Source organism: Mastomys coucha, unplaced genomic scaffold (genome assembly GCF_008632895.1).
Source record: "Mastomys coucha isolate ucsf_1 unplaced genomic scaffold, UCSF_Mcou_1 pScaffold16, whole genome shotgun sequence".
NCBI classification, from domain to species: Eukaryota; Metazoa; Chordata; class Mammalia; order Rodentia; family Muridae; genus Mastomys; species Mastomys coucha.
In genome coordinates, this window is record NW_022196898.1 from 86938871 (window position 1) to 86962725 (window position 23855).

The following is a 23855-nucleotide window of genomic DNA, read 5'->3' on the forward strand; positions in this document are numbered from 1 at the left end:
ATAAAATAAAATTTACTATTATAACCATTTATTTTTAATGCTGAAGCTGGAACCCAGGGTTTTGGCCATGTTCGGTGAGCATTCTTCCATTGAGTCCTTGATCTCTTAGTGGACCAGGTAACTTTTGTTTTAAACCTAGAATCTGTGTTCTTTTTGTTCTCTGTCCTTTATTCTCTTTTCAGTGTCTCCTCTCTAGAATTCTCATACAACCATGATGACTACTTTAACTGCTGATTAATGCAATGTCCATTGATCCAGTTTGAGTATTCTTCATGTTTGTATAGACTCTATTGATTTTTGCTGATTATTCCATCTACAGATTTTCAGACGGGCCTCGAAGACAGATAATTCTGCCCTACTTGAATTAACTTCAGCTCCTCTTACATGCTGTGCCATAGTTGTCCATCCGTCTTGTCATAGTTGTTATGCAGATCCCCGAGTACTATAAATTCTCTACTGCTGTTCTCACTTGAAATGGAACATCTTCTCCCTGTTCTTTCTCACTTGTTCTGCAACACTACTACTGTCACCCATGTTTCTGCAGTGACAATCTATGGCTTATGTATTTCTAATCCAATTTCTAAATGTTATTAGTTGGAAACATTTCAACATTAGTTTAATTTTTCTCTGACATCTTATGGATATCTTTTTCTATACAATCCTAGAATTGAAAAGAAGACATCCCACAAACTTTGCAAGTCATGCAGTGTGACTGCCTGTTACTCCAGCCCCATCTCAGACCCTCTCCCACATATAACTGACTTGTAGACTTCAAGATGTATCATGCATTTGAATAGCTTTCTTTCTGTGTCAGCAATAGTGTTTTCTTTAATTTACTTGTCAAACTGTATCTATCCATTAACATTCTTTTTATCATATTGATAGTGATATAGTCAGTAACTTTGTTTATTTCTTTCTTTTTTTTCTTACTGTCTTTTCGTTATGAGTGATCCTCTAGTAATACATTTTGGTCAGTGTTGTCCTTATACTAGATAATTGTTACATTTCCTTTATGACCTGCTTCATATCGCTTACATCAAGCTGAGATCTCAGGCAATTTCATTTGTCTTCGATATTACTTTATAATCAATAGGTCCTACCAAATACAAATGTATCTGTGGGAGAGGGCCATTAAACTCTACTGTGATTAACAAGTGGACACACTTCTCCCTATTTCTGATAAATATTTTATCTTGTAGTTTTGGAACCTGTAATAACTAAGTAATAACTAAAGCTTGTTTTATTTTCATATTAATACTACTGATTCATCATTTAAATTATTTTACTTTAGATCCCAGACATTTTTTTTTTAATCTTAAATGTCTTCTTATTTATCAAACTGTGTTTTTCCCTTTAACTCACATTTGGTACTATTTTCTCTATTGTTTTCGTTTGCTATTCTTTGTTTTCACAATTTTAAGACACTTTTTTTTTTATAAATAGTGTATGTTTGGTATTTTTAGATACGCTGCTAATTTCTGTATTTTCATTGTATATTTTAGTATTTTTAGATTTTATACGATTATTCATAGAGCTGTGTTCAAACATATTATTTTGTGATACATTTCCATGACTACAATGTACATTTGTTATTTTTATTTATTACCTTTCTTTACTAACTGAATAATCAAGAATATTATCTTTGTTATTTCATCTTTACTATTAATTATGAATGGCTATATTTATCTATTTATTTATTATGTATTCCATTTTAGGGCTTATCTTGAGATTTCAAAATGCATTGCTGACCTTTGTACATTCAAGTTCAATACTAAGACCATGAAATAACTTAGCTTCACTCCTGTGCTTTACATTGTAACATTATCCTCCTCCACTATGTTGTATATCATAAGAGATATTTCTTTTCAGCAGCAAGTACTTTTTGCTGGCTCTCTATATTGGTCTGGAATAACTTTTCATTCAGCATGAAAAGCCACCTATTCAGTCCTCACCAATTTTAGCTGATAACAATATTTTCATCACAATCTCTGAAGGACGTTTCACTCTGTTAAAATCTGCAAAGATTTCTATTGTTTATAAGTTCCTTAAAATCTCACAGTGCCCAGCACATTTCATACTGACTTGCAAATTTCTGTGGATGAGTCAGCCATCACTTTTACAGTTATTGCATGAAAGGAACCCTTTGGTCTCTTGACTTGTTCCTCTGTGGTTTTCATTTTACTTATCCCCCTTTTCATCTTGTGAACTTCTGGAACATGTGGATTGATACCTTCAAGTTCCAGAAAAATATGGTTCATTATTGGTTCAAATATATCTTTGATTTGAAACTCTGTGATTGCATGCTAGAACGTTCCTGCACCTCTTGCTTCCACACTCTATTGTATTCTTTCTGTGGTTTTTTTTTTCTGTGCTTCTGTTTTCAGTTTCTACTGACCATTTTCATTGTTCACTCATTCTGTTTCCTTCTTTCGAGTTAACTATTAGCTTTGTCGAACTGTGTTGTGTGTTTTCAATATTGTAATTTTTAAAAATTATACATGTCTACTTGAGGGTTATTTATGGTGTCTACTTCTTGCTGTTTTCATTCTTTCCATCAAATTTGTCAATCTTTCCCTTAACTCTTAATAAGATATTGATCTTAGTTATTTTAGCGTTCTTCTTGGATAACTTCCATGTCTGGGTCATTTGTTCATCTGCTTCTATTGCTCAGTTCTCGCCTTGATGGATTGGTCATATTTTCCTGCCTCTTTGCATGACTAGTACCTTCTGACTGTATGCCAGATCGTGCGTATAGAAAAATTGTAAAAGTTTCAGTGCTATGATTTATCTGGTGAGAGAAGGATTTTCCCTCAAGAGTCTAATTGCTTTGTGCCAGTCCAAGACACAGGAAGATCGTCTTGGTTTCTGTTTTACTTATGACAATTCACTTTGGTCTATCTCTGTTTTTTGGGCATGCTTCATTGGACCTTCTGAGTGGAAGTCAAAAAGACATTTGTCTCCCTTCCTCTGAAACAGTATGTGAGATCAACTTTAGGTTTGAATTATACACAATCTCAGAAGGATGTCAAGTGAACACATGTAATGGGACCCTTAGCAGTGCTTTGATTTGTAAACAAGCATCGTGCAAACAATTTCATGCTGCCCTCCAGCCTCAGCTTTATCTTTGACCACTTAGCTATGTAAATTTGATTCACGGATAACTGAGCACATCTGTGGCATCTCTAATCGTCACGTATTATACTACATCTATCTGTGCCACCCACCTAATAACTTACTTTCTCCATTTTTTAAGCAAATTACCTTTTGTCACCATGCTCTCTCAGATCACACACACACAAAAGCTCTTAAGAAATAATCTGTCAGTCATCACCTAGGTAGGTTAAGTTCATCGGGAAGTTAACTTATCCAGTCATTATATAACAGCACTCCATATAGTTGAGAGATAGGCAACTATTGTAAATTATCATTTCCATGTCTTATACAGGCATAGAAGCTCATGATCATGGCTTTTCTGGTTATGTTTTTCAAGTGTATTTGTAATATAGTAATAATCTGGATAGCTCTATCATTGGACTTATTTGAGAATAATGATGCTTTGTAGAGATGTGTGGAGGCTGGGATATTGTAGGTATGAGTTGTGTTTATCCGTCTTTAAATGACTCTAAATATTCTAAGTCAGTACCCTCAGACTTGCATCTATGTTGTACAGCAGGTGAAGTGGACACATGATATGAGCCCAAGATAATTAGAATTTAGAACTTGCATCCTTTCCTTGATTTTTTATAGTCCCCATGGTCTCAGGACCTGTTATCAGCTGAGATGTTTGAAATGGCTTGTTGAAGAGGTTTTTCCAGCATTTACTCTATAATAGCAAGGTGTAATGTATTGCTGCAACTTTGCCCCTGACAGGAATTAATCAACCGACTCTGCTTATGATAAGACTTTTACTCCCCCTTAATCTTTGATTGCATCTCCTGTTCCTTTTGCCACTTGGCAACGTGCATGAGTCAGTGTTCCTATTTTCAGAATTAGTTCTAGTAATCAATTTAATAACATGTGGTACCTGAAACACATCCTTATGTTGCAATTCTCTAATTCAAAATACTAACTACTGCTTTCTCCCCTAAAAGATGAAATTTTCAATTTAGTGAAAATGTGACAGAACTGTGGTAAGCTATGGCAGTGTGTCAGTTTGCTAGGTCTGTAAACACACTAACTGCAAGTCCAGGTTTATCCCCATAAAAGCCTTGTTAGTGTCTCCTAACTGTAATACTGATACTCCCATTTCAGAGTTTCCTCAGACTCTATACCACACATCCTCATTAAGCTGCTCTTCATCACATTTCTTTACTCTTTGCAACTTTTCTATGACTCCCTGAACAATGTGTTAATGAAATCTCACTGTTTTTTACAGTTTATTTTGAGAGAAGGCAGAATAACAATTTCTTATAAGATTTCTTTTCTGAATCTAATTAAAATTGAGAACATCAATTCTTACTTTTATGGATTAGGTTTCTAAAGTCCTCAGTGATAAATTTAGTTTCACTTTCAAAATGTAAGTAGAAACTTTTGCTGCTTTTTATAATTGTATATAAGCTTTTAAATGTTTTCTTGTGAGTTAGAATTAGTTGGCCAAAATTTTGGAAGGCATATGCTTTGTGTAGTCAGCATTCTACTTTCCTTTCTTGTAAAGTGCATTTGATAATTTAAGTAGAATCTTTTCATTATTTCTTTAGGAAATGGCTACTTGTCCAGTGAGGAATAATGAGGGATTACAGTCGTGCCAACTCAGGGTCTAGGCATTTTGTAGGAAGCTTCCTATTTTCCTCCTATGAAAATGTTATTTAAGAGTGATATAAATAATTTAATAGACTATGACACATGGTTCTAGTTTTTAATGAACATAGTATAACTGCTTACGAAGAACAGAATATAGTAAGATGTAATCTTAGTTTTGTGCTTATTTAGTATATTCCAAGTGTTTGCAGAGGTACTGATTTGATATTTTTTTTATCTACCTCAAACAAATTTGATCCCTTTGCCAGGAACAAAACTATATTTATACAAGGTCTTTGGTGTTGCTTGCTTTCCTCTAGTGTTAACTTTGCTTCTTTTCCTTGACCTGGCCTGCAGGTCCAGTAATTCGGGGGAACGAGGAGGGTCACAACCTGTGAATAAAGAATGGGCGAGAGAGAAGACAGGACTCAAGGAAGCATTGCTTGTCAAGAGCCGTTTACTTGGTTGAGGAGAGTATATTTAAAGCAAAAATCTTGGAGGGAGGGGGAGAGGAAGGAGGGAGAAGGAAGTTTACAAGGGGAGAGGGAGAGGAAGGAGGGAGATGGAAGGCTACAAAATCTTCTGGGGTTGAGCTCCGGGGTGACAGGTGAGGAGGGGGTGGATTTCTGTGAATGTTCTTTTTCTCAGGGCCAAGCCGGATCCTTGTGATTGTCAGGCAGGATGTTAATCTCAGGGTTCTCAATTAGCTGGGGCAGGATGTTTATCTCAGGGCTCTCATGGTTCCCAACATTTCCTTCCATAGTTTTATATTCATATCTTCACCATCTTTAATCATATGTACATCTTTCTGTCATTTCGAGTATTATATATAATAATTAATATTTATTTACCTTTTTCTCCTATGGAATGTATTAAGAGTTTGTATCAGTTTTTCTCTTCTAATCCACATGGCCTTACTCATTCACCATCTCTCTTTCTCTCTTTCTCTTTCTCTCTCTCTTTCTCTCTCTCTCTCTCTCTCACACACACACACACACATACACACACACACCATCACATACTACTATACAAATTCTCCCTTAATAAGTCACAATAGCTCTAACACCATCTTAAAGTCTATTTCTAGTGTCAATTGCAACCACAAATAGTTGTCCCTCCTTTCCACACCATTACTTTAATTATTTATACATGAATATAATATATTTTGATAAAATCCATTCCCTTTTACCTCCCATCCAATTACTCTTCTATTCTGCAACTAGTTTCTCCTTCTTCTGAAATTAATATAACTTCATTTTAAGTGAATGAAAACAAAAAGAAATAGTTTTCATGTGTGATATCAGATTGATTTTTGTTGTGGGGTGCATGTATGTGTCCGTGTGTGTGTGCAGGCATGTGTATGCATGTGTGCACATGCATGCGTGTGTATGTACATGTATGTGTACACACATGCACACATGTATGTGTACACACATGTATGCGCATGTGTGCACGTGTGTGTGTACATGTGTCTGTGGGGGGGTGTGTGCATGTGCGAGTGCATGCATGTATGAGTACATGTGCATGTAAGTGTGTGCATCTGTGTGTACATGTGTGTGTACGTGTGTGTGTGTGTGTGTGTGTGTGTGTACATGTGTGTGTTGTTCTGATCATATCCCTATAGAAGCCAGATACCAAAGTTGTATCTCTTCCTGGATTATTCTCCACCTTATTTTTGAGGCAGCGTCTCTTACTGAAATGAAGGTTTTTAGCTAGATTAGCTGAGCCCTGAGCCCTGAGGATCAGGCTTGTCTCTACTTCTCCCTGTCCAGTGCTGAGATTACAGACGCAGGCCCATTCTTCACTTTGGTGTGGGTACTGGGAGTTGGAACTTAGGTTCTCATGCTTGTCCCGTGCATAGAACTTTACCCACTGTGTCAGCTTCCCAGGAGCAATTGCGTATTTCTCTCTCACTACTTCCTACATAATTCTGAGAACTTAGATTAATATGCTCCTTTGATTTAAGCTGTTCTGTTGTACATTCTAATTCCTATATACATTGTTATGACTCTGTATAGCAACCACTGAGTTACAGCTTATTCCATTTGCTTTACTTTTATCTTCATGATAAGCTATGTTTTCCTTTTCTTCTGTCTAAAGAAGTCTTTTTAGTTTATCATTTGGCTGGCACCAATTTTTGTCAGATTTTATTTGTTTTGAATTACTTTTTCTCCACCCCCCTATAAAAAAGATCTTTATCCTGTGTGCAGATTTTAGCTTAGAAGTTTTGCTTATGTTTTCTTCTTTCCAGATTATCTTTTCTCCCGGTGCTCACATCAGGATGTTAACCACTACTGTGCTACTCGCTCAAGCACACAAGAGCAGTTGCTTTTCCTGTTTCTGTTCTCTTACATCTGGTTTCAACCAGTTATGATGGAGCTAGAGCCCCAGAGCTAGAATTGTAGGTGGTTATCAGCTGATGTGGGTGCTGGGAACCAAGCATGGGTCATTTGGAAGAGGAGCGTGGGATGTTAGCCACTGAACCCTCTCCTGCCACTATGGTGACTTTTCATTGTTTTCTTACCTTTAGTTTAGTGATGTGGCTCTCTGGTTCTTACACATCTCTCTGGTTCACAGCCTTCCTCTGTGAACTTCTAAGCACTTCCCAAGAGAAAGCAAACACTTTCTGGGAGATAAAGTGGAGAATGTTAAGTTCATGTTTGGTCCATGCCTTAGAATAATATCTCCTGGAGTCTTCGCTGCCCAGGTCTTCATTGTCTTGTTTGTTTTTGTTTTGTTTTGTTTTCCTGGTTATTTCCAATGAAAGGTGTAATGTGCTATAATGTGGTTTATTGTATGAGCACACTAGAATATTTGAGTTTCTTTAAGGATAAGTTTTTATACATTTTTAGCAGCGTTTCATTTAGTGTCTTTAGGAACCTTTATATTGCTCTATCTGGGTGTCTTGTGGTTTCCTCTCCTACCTAGGCCTAAGGGAGATAGGTGAGTGATGGGGTGGGAGAGCAGTTGTCTGAAACCCCAGCCCAGAAAGGGAAGCCTTCTTTGACTTCCTGGTTGCAGTTATCCAAGAGATTCCCCAAACATACAGGGAGTGTTACCATTGCTCGATTGCTCCCGACTCAGAGGTGTAAAGTAAGTATCTATTGCTGAAAACAAAGTGCACTTCAAAAACAGAGCCCAGATGTTGAGTTCCAGCCCCGTGCTGGAATTGACATGAATGTCTCGTCCCTGAGGACTAGCTCTCATGGTACCAGAGACTCCACGCAAGCTTCCAAAGGAGGGAAGCAAGCAGCGGTCCTACCCAGCTATGACACTTGTGACCCAGAACAGTGACCAACATGTCATGGTAGGATAACCCTAAGGTGCAGTAGTGGCACATTTACCATAAAGGTAACAAAAAGTCGCTATTGGATTTAAGATCCATACAACATGAGGAAAATCAAGTCTGGGACTGGAAACTATTTTTTCCATGTATTTATATATCTAAAAATCCTACACAGAATACCATATAAGCAATTTTGTTACTAATCTGCAACATTGTGTGATATTGGCAGTAGATTTCTTTCTCTTAAAATTTCAGTATAAGTGGATAAAATAAGACATTCAGACATTAAGATATTAGAAAGTAAGTTTACCAAAGTTACATATGCACTTTCCTATTAAATGTAATTGGTTATTTGTAATAATATAACTTAGAATTTTAAATAAAGCTTAGAGCGATTTTTCTCATCTTATTTCCCATGGGTATAATTTAAGTTGTTCTCATTTACCAGCATTATTGGTTTTGTGCCAGTTCTTTCTCAGTCTGAAGATCTGCAGTCTAGTTCAATACACAAGTATAATTTGATGTTAAAACTTGAATCTGTTGTGTGGAAAATAGGCTATAGACCAGTTTAGTTATATATACTAGTAATCTTAATGTTAATATTCCTTTACGTTAAGTGTAAGTTGTGAAATACATTTTAAAAGGCTATCAAAAATAGAAGGGAAATGTATAACTGCGAATGTACTAAAATATCAATGTATTACAAAATATTGATGTACCCCAAAATTGTACAAATATTACTACTACAGGTGGATAATCTTAAACTATTCCTGAATGTTTAAACAAAGGAAGATCTTTAGGTCACAGTAAAAACTATAAAATGTATATATTACATCTAAACATTCTATTAAAATACATATTAACATCTCATAAAGAAATATGCCAGAGATTTCCAGCATTATGATTATGGATTTTACTTTGAAATATATTTTCTATCTGTACAACTGTTTCTGAAAAGATCTTTTTAAAAGCAGGCATTACTTAAAAAAATCAGATCAAGCCATTGTAAACAAATCTTAAAAAAAAAAAAACACTTTTAAAATGCAGTATTTGTAAGTCCTGCTTTCCTGCCATATACATCTGATTTCTGACTGAACCTTTATGTGAGCCTGTGTAAACCAGTCTCGTACACTAGTGCAAGTATCATATTAACCATTCTGAAAATTAGGCTTACAAGGGGTACTATATTAAGAACTTATCATCCTATTACATGTGACTTAACTCCCCAAGAAGCAAATACTGCATATAAATTATTACTCTATCTATAAATAAATATAAACTAACAGGGTAAACAAGACAACTATTCTGTCCTTAGTGGATTATAGGAGCCTAGCTGTGATTTTTTTTTGTATTTTTATTTTTTAATTTTTATTATTATTTTATTAGATATTTTCTTTATTTACATTTCAAATGTTATCCCCTTTCCTGGTTTACCCTCTGAAAACCCCCTATCCTATCCCCCTCCCTCTGCTCACTAACAAGGCCACTCCTGCTTCCCTGTCCTGACATTCCCCTACATAGGAGCATCTAGCCTTCTCGTAGCTGGGAACAGTGATGTCCAGACTGCTTGAGAAACAGCAATTAAAGTAATATGTTTGAATTTTGCTTTTATCAAAATCTCCTATATATCAAATATTAAGAATATGTGTGAGTCCTGGGATTATATTTGACTTAATTCATTGCCTTTTGTTTAGTTTATGGTGTTTCCTTTTCTTTCTTTTTATCTTTAGCTTGTACTACCTCTATCCCCTTTCTATTTGTCTGTTAAGCTGTGATTATGTAGTTATGTAGTCCTTGCTTACACATTCCTCAATATATATATATATACATACATGCATATGTATATACATGTATATATAAATATTTGTATAAGTATATATACATATATGTATATACAACTATACTGATTCAAACATATGTCCTTCTTTTTACATTATGTGTGTGTGTGTGTGTGTGTGTGTGTGTGCAGTTGCTTCAGAACATGAGTAAAGATCAGAAAACAGCTTGTAAGAGCCACCATGTATGACGTGGGGATCCGCTTGGGTTGTTAAGCATGGCAGCAAGCCAGTTCACCCACTGAGTCATCTCTTCCCTCTTTTGCCTTTTACGTCCAGCTTCTTCCGTGCGCCCACCTTGCTCTCTCCTAAACCAGTAGCCTCTTCTTCTTTAATCATTGTAATGTTACCACATGTATGTGATCTCAGAGCTGCCCACTTGGTCACAGATGGCTAACTGCGGAGCTCTTTCCCAGGGAGACTGTTTTCCCCAATCCCAGCATTCCCCAGGTTCCCGTGCTCCTTTGCGCTGTGTTGAGGCTGCATGAGCTTTCCCCCTTTCATGTTAGCAGGCCCATTGGTGTCTCCATCGTATCATTCCAAGTTACATTCTAAATAACCTTATCATTATACTCCTCCCTTCAGAAAACGATCAGCGTTGCTGGGGCCTTTGTTTGGATTCTGACTTTGTGTATCTGAATATGCTTCACACATTTTCAAAATTTCAAAATACATTATTTCATGTAAAAGCTAAGTAACCAATATCCACAATGTGGCTGGCTTTGCATGTTTGGCAAGGTCCTGGAATGTCTGCCTCTTTCTCAGACCTCCTCTTGGGTACTAGATAACATTAAGTCCCTCCTCATGTGAAATCATCTTTTTGGAAAAAATGTCTGCTTCTCTTACATTACTGTGTTTTCATTTTTTTTTTCTGTCAGCAGTATGCAAGCACATTCTTATCTGTCACGTTTCAAAAGTGCTTGGTGGTCCCGCTTCCCATAACTTGTCTCCAGTCAGTGAAAGCATAAGTCACATAGAACTTGCTCTCTTTTTGAGCCTAGGAGGGCTCCACTTTCTGCACTGCAAGCAAAGCACTTTTTCTCGGTCCACGGTAGTTGCCATGTGACCAGATTGTCAGCCCAGTCCTCATTCCTCTCTTATCTAATTATTAGAAGCATTGAACACAGCACTTGACATCCATTCATACTAGAAACTTCCCTGCTTAAACACCAAAGACAACATTTTACCTCACACAACAACCAGTTTTCAATTTCTTTTTCTGATTCCCTCTGAATTTGTTGAAGCTGAAGTACCCTACCGAAGTGGACAGCGTGTCACTTCTTTTACTTATGACTTTGGTGAGAGCTTTCGATGTTGTCTGTGTTGGTCCTGTCCGTGTTTTATCCTTAGTCCAGAACTCTGAACTAAACCCTATGTCTGTCCCTGCTTGGTTGAATAGTAGGCATTTCAGATTTTGAATGTGAGCTTAAAAGTCACTCTCATTAAAGTTTTTACTGCATTTCCTTGTTAAATGTTTGAGTGAGAGGCTCTGTGTGCATGTCCTACAGCACAAGGGTAGAGTCAGAGAGCAGCTTTCAGGAGTCAGGTGCTGCTTCCACACTATGGATCCTGGCTTCCCCTCCATCTGAAGGCGGTGCTGCTTCCACACTATGGATCCTGGCTTCCCCTCCATCTGAAGGCGGTGCTGCGTCCACACTATGGATCCTGGCTTCCCCTCCATCTGAAGGCGGTGCTGCTTCCACACTATGGATCCTGGCTATGGATCCTGGCTTCCCCTCCATCTGAAGGCTTGGCAGCCGCTCCTTGTCCTGCCAAGCGTCTTAGGACAGAGCTCCTTCTCTCGAAGACCAGCTTTCTGCTCTCCATCCTCATCTCAACAGCAACAGATCCTTCCAGCCTTCAGGAAACTCTTTGCAGACAAACCTGACTCCTGTCTTTCACGTGTTCTTGCAGTAAGCAAGTCCTATTAGCTCTACTTTCCATGTGCATCCGGTCTCCGTGCAGGCTCCACGCTTGTGCTGCTGTTGCCTCTTTCAATCATTTCTACAGGTTCATAACTGGCCCCTTTTCTCCTGTACTTTTTCCTTCTATTATTTGTTATGGGAACCATGGTTAAAAGAGTTCCAAATAAATTATGTGTGTGCATTAAAATGTGACTTTGTGCACACTAATGTGTATGGTTATCACATGTTAAACTTAACATCTGAGTAAGTAACTTGGTCTCACTTCAAAATTCTTCATGTCTCCAGGTCTGGCCCCATATGAGAATTAAAGTAGTTACAGTGACATTGTGCATGCATGTTTTTTTTCCCTCCAGCTCCAGTCCAATTCATGTTTATCTTACCATCTACTGATTCCACCTAGCTCCCTCCACTCCTGACTGCCTATCATCTGTCCCCACTGGATCCTCCATGTGCACCTATCCACACGGCTCATCCACTCTCTTCCAGCCTTTGCTGTTTGGTCACCTTCTCCCAAGGCCTTCCTTCACTCCCCGATTACACGTTGAAATCCTTTGTCATGAGCTTTCTCTTCTCTCTTAAATTTTCTTTACAAAACACACCACATCCCAGCAGGCCATAGGTTCAATTCATTTCTGTTCATTTAAATATCTTTATTATGGTTTAAATTCCATAAATTTGAAATGTATGTATTGTTTTTACTTCTATTCCTTAATTCCTAGAGTCATGTTAGATATATAACTAGAATAATGTGAGATACACACTAGAGTCTTAAGAAAGAACTGTGAGGAAATAAATGAATGGGCAGATATGGTAAAAAAGGGCTGATGTTTCAGCTCTGCGTACCCCATGCTATGTGATATGAGTACATGGAAAATGTACTCAACAACCTCTCCTTCAGGACACACTCATGCTAGAAGCCCCGATGGACCAGAAACACTGGTTTCTTGTATCATGGGAGTTTTCTACATTCTTGGACTTATCCGAATTATCATTTGCTTTACTCAAACTTAGACAATATTGCTGAAAAATTGAGGATCTACTTAACTAATTTTTATACAAATCACACTTTTTCATGGCAAGGGAAGAGTCATATTTAATCCAGATGGCAGTTTTCTTGCTGTATCTACTGCTTTTCTAGCCTAAGCTTTGTCCTGGGCCTTCCTCATGGTCTGTCCATTGCAGAGCTCAGACATTTGAATTGTTTTTGTATTTTGTTAAATATTAAGGGAAGCAGATTTTCATCTCATCTTTGCAAAATTCATGAATTTATTATTTTTAATTTAATATTAAAACTTATTTATTACCTGTGCCATTTGTATGCTTCTGTTTCATATTTCAGTCAGACTATGCATCTATTAATTAGAAGTTTTAAGCTCATGACTTCTCTTAGGATTAAAGAAAAATGTTTTCCTGTTGTAGACTTTAAATATTTCTATATAATATTATTTCTAAATTGTGTAACTATGTATTTGTTTTGTCTAACTTTGAGCAGGTGAGCTCCATGACACAACATTTGTAACATCAAGAATAAAATCAGTTTTCCAAAAGCTAAGGGAGGTGTTTGTGAGGGGAGTTGGTCTTAGACCTTAGACTTAGTAATACCATGCAAAAGCTGAGGAACATGGGCTGTATTAAAACATAATTCACCATTACATAGAAATAATATGTATTTGTAACAATAGTTTGCCTTCTTGATGAACACAGTAATTTAGAAGTATGTTCTCTGGTATTTGAAAGTTCTCAGCCAAATTTACTGTTGAAGTGATACTAAGTTATTCAGCCTGGCTCACTTACAATGGATATCCCTGAGTAGCGTAATGCTCATTGGCTTTCATTCTCTTAAATGCACTGGTCACATGCTCAGTGTTTTAGCAAGGAGAAATGGTGTTACTGAACCCTGGTTGCGGTTAGGTCTCCTCAAGGGCTGTGTGCATTGCAGCTTCCTGCAGGACTTTCTGCACATACTAACTGGGGACTCATTCTGAATCTGTCTCCATTAGAATTTATTTAGTCCTCATGTCTGTATGACGTATTTAGATGGCATCAGAAAAGTGGAATAGATGAGAGAAGGCAGAAATAATGAGAAATATTGGAATAAGGAGAGCACTCACATTAGTAAGACTGTATTGGATAGATTGTAGTATTAAATTCCTGATCCCTGTGAACCTCACCAGTGTTGAAATCAAACACATTTACCTGATAGAATAGACCACACTCCTTTCAGAATGATGTAAAAGGGCAGTGTCTTATGATATAGAAAATTAAATATTATTGCTGAATGTGGTACTTTCTTTTTTTAATTTATTTTTATTATTTTCTTTGTTTACATGTCATATATCTCCTTTCCCAGTTTCCCCTCCAAAAAAAGAATAAAACAAAACAAAACAAAACAAAAACAAAAACAAAAACCCTGTTCCCTCCTCCCTCCCCCTGCTTACCAACCCACCCTCTCCTGCTTCCTGGCCCTGGCATTCCCCTGCACTGGGCATAGAGTCTTCACAGAGCCAAGGGCCTCTCCTCCCATTGATGACTGACTATGCCATCCTCTGCTACATATGCTGCTGGAGCCATTGGTCCCACCATGTGTTGGTGGTTTAGTCCCTGAGAGCTCTGAGGGTACTAGTTAGTTCATATTGTTGTTCCTCCTAACGGACTTCAAACCCTTCAGCTACTTGGGTCCTTTCTCTACGTCCTTCATTGGGGACCCTGTATTCAGTCCAATGGAAGATGTGAGCCTCTACTTCTGTATTAGTCAGGTACTGTCAGAGCCTCTCAGGAGACAGCTGTATCAGGCTCCTGTTAGCCAGCACTTGCTGGCATCCACAATAGTGTCTGGACTTGATGATTGAATATGGGAAGGATTCTCAGGTTGAGCAATCTCTGGATTGTCCTTTCTTCAGTCTCTGCACCATAGTTTGTCTCTGCAACTCCTTCCATGGGTATTTTGTTCCCACTTCTAAGAAGGAACAAAGTATCCACACTTTGGTCTTTCTTCTTCTTGAGTTTCTTGTGGCTTATGGATTGTAATTTGTGTATTCTGATCTTCTGGGCTAATATCCACTTATCAGAGAGTGCATACTATGTGTGTTCTTTTGTGATTGGGTTACCTCACTCAGGATGATATTCTCCAGATCCATCCATTTCCCTAAGAATTTCATAAATTCATTGTTTTTAATAGCTGGGTAGTACTCCATTGTGCAAATATACCACATTTTCTGTATCTATTCATCTGTTGAGGGATATCTGGGTTGTTTCTAGTTTCTGGCTATTATAAGTAAGGCTGCTATGAACATAGTGGAGCATGTGCCCTTATTACATGTTGGAGCATCTTCTGGGTATATGCCCAGGAGTGGTATAGCTGCGTCCTCTGGTAATACTATGTCCAAATTCCACCAGAGAGCTCCTAAACCTGATAAACAACTTCAGGAAAGTAGCTGGATATAAAATTAACTCAAGCAAATCAAAGTTTTTTGTGGTTTGTGGTAATTACTTTCAAAACTTCTAACAACATAACAATCTTTGATTGTAGTTTCTGAGAGATTATTTTGCATTCTATGTAGGATAATTTAAATTAACTTCGTAGAAAGAAGCTGAAATGAGTGTGCATACTGAACATTCAAATTGTGTGTGTATGCCTGTGTATGTATGTATGTATGTATGCGTGTGTGTGTGTATGTGCATATGTGTGTATGTGTATGTGCATGTGTGGGTAGGGCGGTGTGTATGTGTGTGTTCACTTACCTGTGGAGAGCCACACATGCCATGGAGCTTGTGTGAAGGTTAAATGGCACTTGTTAGAGTCTGAAGTTCTTTTCTACTGTGTAAATTCCAGATATGCAACTCATCAGGCTTAGCCACAATCACTTTTACGTTGTCCTACAATGAAAGTTTTAATCTGAGAAGTATAGCTGCTGTATTGATTGGAAGATTTCTCACATGATTCCTAAAGTATGAAAAACCACATGGAAAACGTGACAGGGCAGAATTGTGTTGCCTTTTCTACTTTATGAAATGTTAAGTGGAAAACTTCTATTAATATTATACATTATGTTACTATAAGATAATTAATGATATTAAAGTTATAGTTATTAAGTTTCTAGGCCCCTACCCACTGTAGAAAAGTGACTGACATCGGAGACATGGTAAAGGATGTATTTATTAACTAATGCAATCTAGCTTTTGTACATTGAGTTGGCAAACAGGCAGAATTATATATATTTCCATGTGGGTGTTGTTTCCTGTTTAATTTTTCTTCATACTTGAGAATAAATAGAAAAAGTAAAGTTCTCAGACCATTTCTTCATTTTTATTTTGACTAACTAAACAACTTATCTCAAATGCTACTTTATTTTCTGTGTAAATTGCCATGTATGCTTCCATGTTTAAAAAGATGGTGTGATTAATCATGAATGTTTGCTTTCTTCTCTTTTTTCTTTCTACTTTTGGGATCCTTACAAATACACGTTGCTGATAGGCACACAAATTCATTTTAATGATTTGATCTGGATATTGTTTTTCCTCCTTTCACAAAAATCATGAGCTTTTAAATATAACAACAGATAAAAAACCTCGGAAGAAATATTTGGCAGGCAAATGGGCGCCCCACAGTGTGCCTCACCTCTCAGAGAAGTGAAACAACAACCAAAGGTATATTTGCAGGCACTTATTAGATAAGAAGTGAGATTCAGTTGCTGCTGGGAGACACATTGAGCTCTGCAGGAACTTCCTTCAAGTTTAGGGTATTTGAGAGTGTATGTGTGGAATTGCACCAACGCCTGCAGCAGTACAGGAGGGCATGGTTGTGGCTTTCCAACAGTTCATTTTAATTTCCAAAACTAATTCTCTAGCTGTCTTCTAGCTTATGCAGTCTGGTTCACTCTGTGACTGTGGCATGTGGTAATTCTCAGGTTAAAGCTTTTCTGAAGCAAAGCACATATGTATATGTATATGATATATCTGTATATGTATATGATGTATATGTATGTATTTGCAGCAGTAGGAAACAGTTTACAGAAAAGCAAATCACTGTCTTTTGTGACTAGGAGCTGCAGTATAGTCCTGAGGTCAGCATGTGCCTTGGAGGGAGGCACGTGTGATAATTTTCCCTGCAGGCGACTCTATTTTGTTTGCCTAGAGTTACAAAAGGCATTCTGTTCAGTGTTAAAACTCTATATTGATCTAGGCAAGAACTTAGAGTTGTTAAATGCGAAGGAAAAGTTGCAATGTATTTTAGTTATCATGTTTAAAATATAGACCTGACACTATTACTGATGCTATGATGTGCTTATAGACAGGAGCCTAGTCTAGCATGGCTGTCCTCTGAGAGCCCAACCAGCAGCTGACTGAGACAGGTGCAGATGCTTACACCCAACCATTGGACTGAAGTCGGGGACCCCTATGGTTGAATTAGGGGAAGGATTCAAGAAGCTGAAGGGGAAGACTACCCCATAGAAGACCAATAGTCTCAACCAACCTGGACCCCCAAGGAAGCTTCTAGAGTCTGAGCCACCAACCAACCAGGCAGCATACACAGGCTGGTCTGATACTCTGGGCACATATATAGCAGAGGACTGCCTGGTCTGGCCTCTGTGGGAGAAGATGCACTTAATCCTCAGAGACTTGAGGTCCCAGGGAAGGGAGAGGCTTGTTGGGAGAGGTAGCACCCTCTCTGAGTTAAGGGGGAGGAGGAATGGGTTGAGGAACTGTGAGAGGGGGCCCAGAAAATGGAAATGGCTAGAATTTAAATAAATAAAATAATTTTAAAAAACATAGCTTTACATGTAAAGAATGTAGGAATTCTTACCTTTAATATCTTTAATACCTTTTTATACTGCTTTAAAACTTTTAATAGCTTAAGTATTATGACACTTTTATGTTCAAAGTAATAATGTAAACATAGAAAATGAGGTTACTCAATAGCTTTGGCTTTATTATCTTAACACATTCATAATTTATAAATGCATAAAACTCTGCTGAAGTTTCAACATATATGTGTGCATAAATCATTTTTAACACATATGTACGAGATCCATGACATGTAGCAGCACAATGATCAATCGTTTCTCTCCTCTCATCATAGCAAAACTTGCAAGGAAACAACAGTAAACACCTAGGGATTGGAGCTATTCACTGATGTAGTGGTGTTCAACGGCGTAGTATGCTAAAGTAGTCTATCCTTGAAAATACGCATTTATGTGTGTGTGTGTGTGTGTGTGTGTGTGTGTGTGTGTGTGTGTGTGTTCGTATGCATGTACATGCACATGTGCATGTGTCTGTGAGTCAGGGTGGTAGTATGTGGATATCAGAAGACAATTTATCCAGACTGTTGTCCCTTTTCACAGCATGAGTTGTTAGGATTGAACTCAGAATTTTAGCAAGGAATTGGACCCCCTAAGGCATGTTGCTGCCTGAACAGTTCATTGTTTTAAGTCAATGTACTTAGTTAGAAATCAGTGGAAGTTTGAAATTTTTGTATTATTATATTTTTTTAATATTTGCCCTAAATATCACTTTTAAATATAATTAATTTATAATATTTTGTAAAAATAAGTTGTTTTATTGATAATAGAATATATTTTTAAAATTTTTAAATAAGGAGTTTATATGCTTGCTAAGTATGAGAAAGTAAATTTAGGAAGAATAGCTTGTCTAATGTAAAAATGACAAAAAATATAGGTTGTTCTAAGCTTAACATATGTCCTTAGCTAAATTATGATTTGATAATAATGTCATTTTTGATCCAAATTATAGTTTTGGTTTTTGAGACTGGGTTTTTCTGTGTAGCCCTGGCTGTCCTGGAACTCACTCTGTAGACCAGGCTGGCCTTGAACTCAGAAATCCGTCTGCCTCTGCCTCCCAAGTGCTGGGATCAAAGGTGTGTGCCACCACTGCCCGGCTCCAAATAATAATTTTTTAAAACTGAAATGTGTATTTCCCTAGAAGAATAAAATTCAGTTTTGCTATGTAGAACTTAATTAATTCTAAGTGTAAATTAGATAGTCATATTTGAAATGTTAAACTATTGACATTGAAATGATGCTTTGCATTTTTTATATCATATTTTATGTGGTGTTTTAGTTTAGGTATTATAATGAAAGACAAGAGGGTAAGATCACAAGCAAAAAACAACTGCATAGATAAATTTTGTTGGTTTAAGAAATTATATAGCGATAAAGCACTAAACATAATAAAAACGAAAGGGAACATATCACCAGAGATACTTATTTATAGAAAATGAATATATCCAGCCAGAAGAAGAAAAAGCAAATGCTCTCTAACAAAATCCTTTTTCTTTCAACTTGTTTTTTTATTCTCTACTCTTTTTTTTATTTTTTACAATCCAGACTCTATCTCCTTCCCAGCCCACCCTCCAACTGTTCCACATCTCACACCTCTTCCTCCCTTCCCCCCCCACCATCTCCAAGATGATGTCCCTACCCCACCCACCCTGCCAGGTCTCCCCACTCCCTAGGGGCCTCAAGTCTCTCGAGGGTTAGGTGCATCTTCTCTGACTGAACCCAGACCTAGCAGTCCTCTGCTGTATATGTGTCCGAGCCTCATATCAGCTGGTGTATGCTGCCTGGTTGGTGGCTCAGGGTCTGAGAGATCCTGGGCTCTAGGTCAGTTGAGATTCTGGTCTTCCTATATGGCCGCCCTCCTCCTCAGCTTCTTCCAGCTTTTCCCTAATTCAGCCACAGGGGTCACCAGCTTCTTTCTGTTGGTTTGGTATAAATATCTGCATCTGACTCAGCTGCTTGTTGGGCCTTTTGGAGGACAGTCATGGTAAGCCCCATGCATATCCTTTTGGGTCTGAGTTACCTCACTCAGGATGATATTTTCTAGTTCCATCCATTTACCTTCAAACTCATGATGTCCTTGCTCTTAAAAGCTGAGTAGTATTCCATTGTGTAAATGAACCACATTTTCTGTATCCATTCTTCGATTGTGGGACATCTGGATGGGGTGCCATGGCTAAGAGTTCCAGCACAAGGAGAGCCCGGCAGGGAGCTGGTTCCAATTTGTGCCATTCTCAATTATGAGATCTACCAGGGTTTTTGAACATGCTTCAACCTCATCAGTTTTTTTGTCTAGTGGCCCAGTCCACTTGCCTCACATTTGGTGTGTTTTAGATACTGGATCAGTTCTTCTATAGTGCTTAGAAGACAGAGGGAAAAAAATGAAAAAGTGACTATGTTTCTAACAACCAACCGTATACAGAGAAGTTGATTTTTTAAACCATTATCAGGATCTTACCTTGTACAAAGATCAAAAGCCCAAGAAAGAGATATTTACTGAATGTAAAATAGATGGGATGAACCACTAAAGAAGAGTGAGGCTCACAGGGCGCACTCATCCTTAGCAACTGAGTCAGAAAGTGCCTAAATGGGACTTTTCCTTCCAATGAATCAGAGTAGAAAAGTTCTTACTCCTGACTAATTAACAATGAAGGAACAAACTTAAATTACTTAACCATGAGTTTTTGGATTCCGAAGAAATAACTTGGCATTATCACACTCGAAAATTCATAAATTTAATATGCATTTTTCCATTCTCACAGACATTAAAGAATTGTGAAATTTAAAGAATGTCTGACACCAAGATTTTAGTCTCAAAGTAATGTCTCAGAACCTTGTGAACTATTGGAGTAGAAGTATGTTTTAGTCTTTATTAGTTATAAGTGAAGTCCATGACTAGTTTTATTTATAACTTAGCCATAGGATTCACTTTTTAGAGGATATGCTGTAAAATAATGCAAGCATCTCAATGGCCATTTCCATTCTGATCTTTTATAGATGATTTAGCATTTCTAAATAGACTAGAAAGATTATGGTCTATAATACTTTATATAGATGTCTGATAGATGTCCTGCTTCCTAGAAAATCCATTCTCATGGCAGTATATGGAATTGCCTCTTTAAAGGAATTGCAAAGCAATCTTAATGACTATTAGACATATTTCCATTCAGACTGCGAGATGACTTTCATTTCATCTGTATTTCTTGGCAGTGTTCCCTCCTCACAATCTAACTATTTAACGTTAGTACACCAGGATTTACATGTATCTCCTGACCCAGTCAACAAATGTCTAAACTTTATAACCTATGTGCTTGCTTTTTCATTTCCCCCAAACTCCATTATAGTATAATCATCTAAAGAACTGGCCTCGTTTTAATAAGTTTTTAAAATCACTTTATTATTAATATACTTTTGGTTCATATAATATGAATACTGTATGAATATAAAATGAATCCTTGAACTCATTATACATGTAATTTATTTTAAACTTGAACACTTCCTTTGAGAAGTTATCTGCTTATTCTCTTGTACTTTGCCATTAGTACTGAAACATGATGTTTTTCATTTTTAAAATGTGAGTAAAATGAGAGCCTTTGATTATGCTAATGTATAATTAAGATTTTACAATTAAGACTTTGATATTTGAAACATTAAAACCATCGGTAAAAAATGTATACTTTTAACATTTTAACTTAGGAAATGGAAAATCTCTAATAGTTGCCATGAAAACCAAAGAGTAATAATAGTATTAAGTTCTGAATATAATCAATGAACCTGGCTTATCTCCTCCACCTGTAATAATGTCAAAGCTCTCTCTGGAATGGCTTGGCCAGCAGCTGGGTGGATTCAGTGGGTAGGCACTCCTCGCGACCTTTCTTATGTGCTGGAGATAACTTAGTCATTTTCCACTTCTCAGCTACAGTATTTCGTTTGAATGCAGTGAACTTTTAAAAAATGTCACTAAAATGTTAACTATTTTTTTTACACATTTGTGAGTTTTGACTACACTAGCATTCGTACCAAAAAAGTCTACTGCAAATATCTTTAGAACTTCATAGTTATTTCTGAACTTATATATAATCACATCTCCTCCTTGAATGCATAATGTACTACATCCGAGAAAACATGAAAGTTGATCACCTGCTTAATTTCTTATACTAATTTCATTCTTTTTAATTTCAATTAACTTGGTTTGTACTAATGTTTATTTTACTTACCTAGTTGTGAGTGTGTGTGTGTTTGGGAGAGAGAGAGCAAGGCTAGCGAGGGGGGAAGAGAGAGAAGGAGGAGGTAGGTAGTATGTGGAATCAGGGTTGAAGGTGCTCTTGGAAGATAGCAGAGTGTGTTGGCTCCCTTGTATCTGGAGTGCCATGTGGTGTGAGCCATGTGATAGATATGCTAGGAGCTGAACTTGGGTCCACTGGTAGAGCAGGAAGTACTCTTAACCAGTGAGACATCTCTGAAGCCCCAATCTAACAGTTTTACTGTGTTTATATTCATTTTTGGATAAATGTATTAAGTCCAGGTAGATGTGAATAATATGTTAATAACTACAAGTGGAAGAATCCCACAAAAGAAAAATGTAGTCAATTTACCTATCTATAAATTACAACTTTTGCATGAAAAATCATGACACTTAACATTTTAGAAAGAAACAGAACAATTTTATTAACAAATGTAGCAGCAGAGAGAGTCAGTGAAATAGCTCAGTGGGTAAAAATCACTTGTCATGCTTACTTGAAAATCTGGGTTTAACTTCAAACTGAATATAAAATATAGAAAAAGAGAATGACTCCACAAAGTAGTCCTGTGACCTCTACATTCATACCTTAGTGTGCACATATCCTTCTTCCCCTTACACTAATCATGATAATAGACAGAAGGAACGAATCAGAGATCACTTGCTATGAGCCAACTCTTCTTAAGAATTGCTTATTCCCAGTGATGGAAAAGGAGACTCAGTTCCCAGACCTACACAAAAATTATGAGGCAGTGAATGACTTTAAATATGTAGAGTGTGTCTCTAATGAGAATGCTTCCTAAGTAACCTGTCAAGAGTTAGTTGAAAAGATTTACCCTGTTACCAGAAATTAAGGTGTATTCTTCAAATGAACCTGTTATTTCTGAGTTCCAGTAAAGTGAGCAAGAACTTGACTGGGAATTGTCAATGGTAAGACACAAAAGATAAAAAACAATGTGAATTGAACAGCTTAAATTCATAGTCTGAATTGCTCTAACATCTGTGTCAGTAATCTATCTTAAAAGAAAATTCATGAAAATAATGCTAGTAAAATTAAGTAAATATTGAAGTGAGATGTATATAAGTGTAGTATCATTTTGAACACTGCTAAAGTATGTTTTTGAAGGAATTGACTAGTTTTTGCATTGTGCATATGTTCTGTCACTGATGCTAAAAAACACAAAAATAAAGCAGCCACTACAACAAAACTGTAAAGACATCATTGGGAATAATAATTAGGAAATAACTAAATATTAATAAACAAAACTGATAGGCGTTAGTTCTAGTATGAGTCAACTATCTGCAGGGAAAGTCTGTGTAAACTTACTGAAGCATTAGCACCAGACAGTGATTCCAATGGCCTTGTGCTGCAGATTGGATATGGCTGCTACTTATAAAGATTTAAAGTGTTGGGCCTGAAAAACTCAGGATGTCCTCATTCTTAATAGCTGAGTAGTATTCCATTGCGTAAATGAACCACATTTTCTGTATCCATTCTTCTGTCGTGGGACATCTGGGTTCTTTTCAGCTTCTTGCTATCACAAATAAGGCTGCTATGAACATAGAGGAATAGATGCAAACCAATGCTTTCTTTCTAAGAATTAACATGAGCTTGTCTTGGGGTCCTATCTAGAACTCACTTTGTAATAACTGACATGGAGTAAACAATTGGAAGAGTGTATTTAACAAATATTAACCTTAGAGATTTGGCGATAGTACATTATACCAGGGAAGTTGATCTCGTTGAGAAATAATGCTCATCCAGTTGGCCTTTTGTAACCTTGGGCTTCTCCACCTATGTACCAATTCCTGAATAATGACTGGGAGGCTGATTTATGGCCTTTTGTTAAGTGTTTCTCCACCGACTAACTCATAACTTATTTAATCCATTTAAACTTCTCTATCTGCTACATAGCTGGTAACCTCCCCTCAGTTTCACATGTCTAACTTCCTTGGCGTCCTGCTGGAGAATCCTCCCATGTCTGCTCATCTCCCAGAGTTCCAATCTCTCTTCCAGAACTCCCTCTTTCTACTCCC

General features: G+C 37.2%; 1 protein-coding gene and 1 long non-coding RNA gene across 4 annotated transcripts in view; one reads left to right on the top strand and one right to left on the bottom strand.

The window, feature by feature from the left end:
- The window catches only part of Stpg2 (sperm tail PG-rich repeat containing 2), a 430378-nt gene that overhangs the window by 394912 nt on the left and 11611 nt on the right, over nt 1-23855 (top strand). The window lies entirely within an intron of this gene.
- On the bottom strand, nt 5450-10283 carry LOC116093857. Its single transcript, XR_004119859.1, has 3 exons — nt 10156-10283; nt 7262-7363; nt 5450-5545 (listed from the first exon to the last, which is right to left on the bottom strand). It is a non-coding gene; the product is annotated as an uncharacterized LOC116093857 (long non-coding RNA).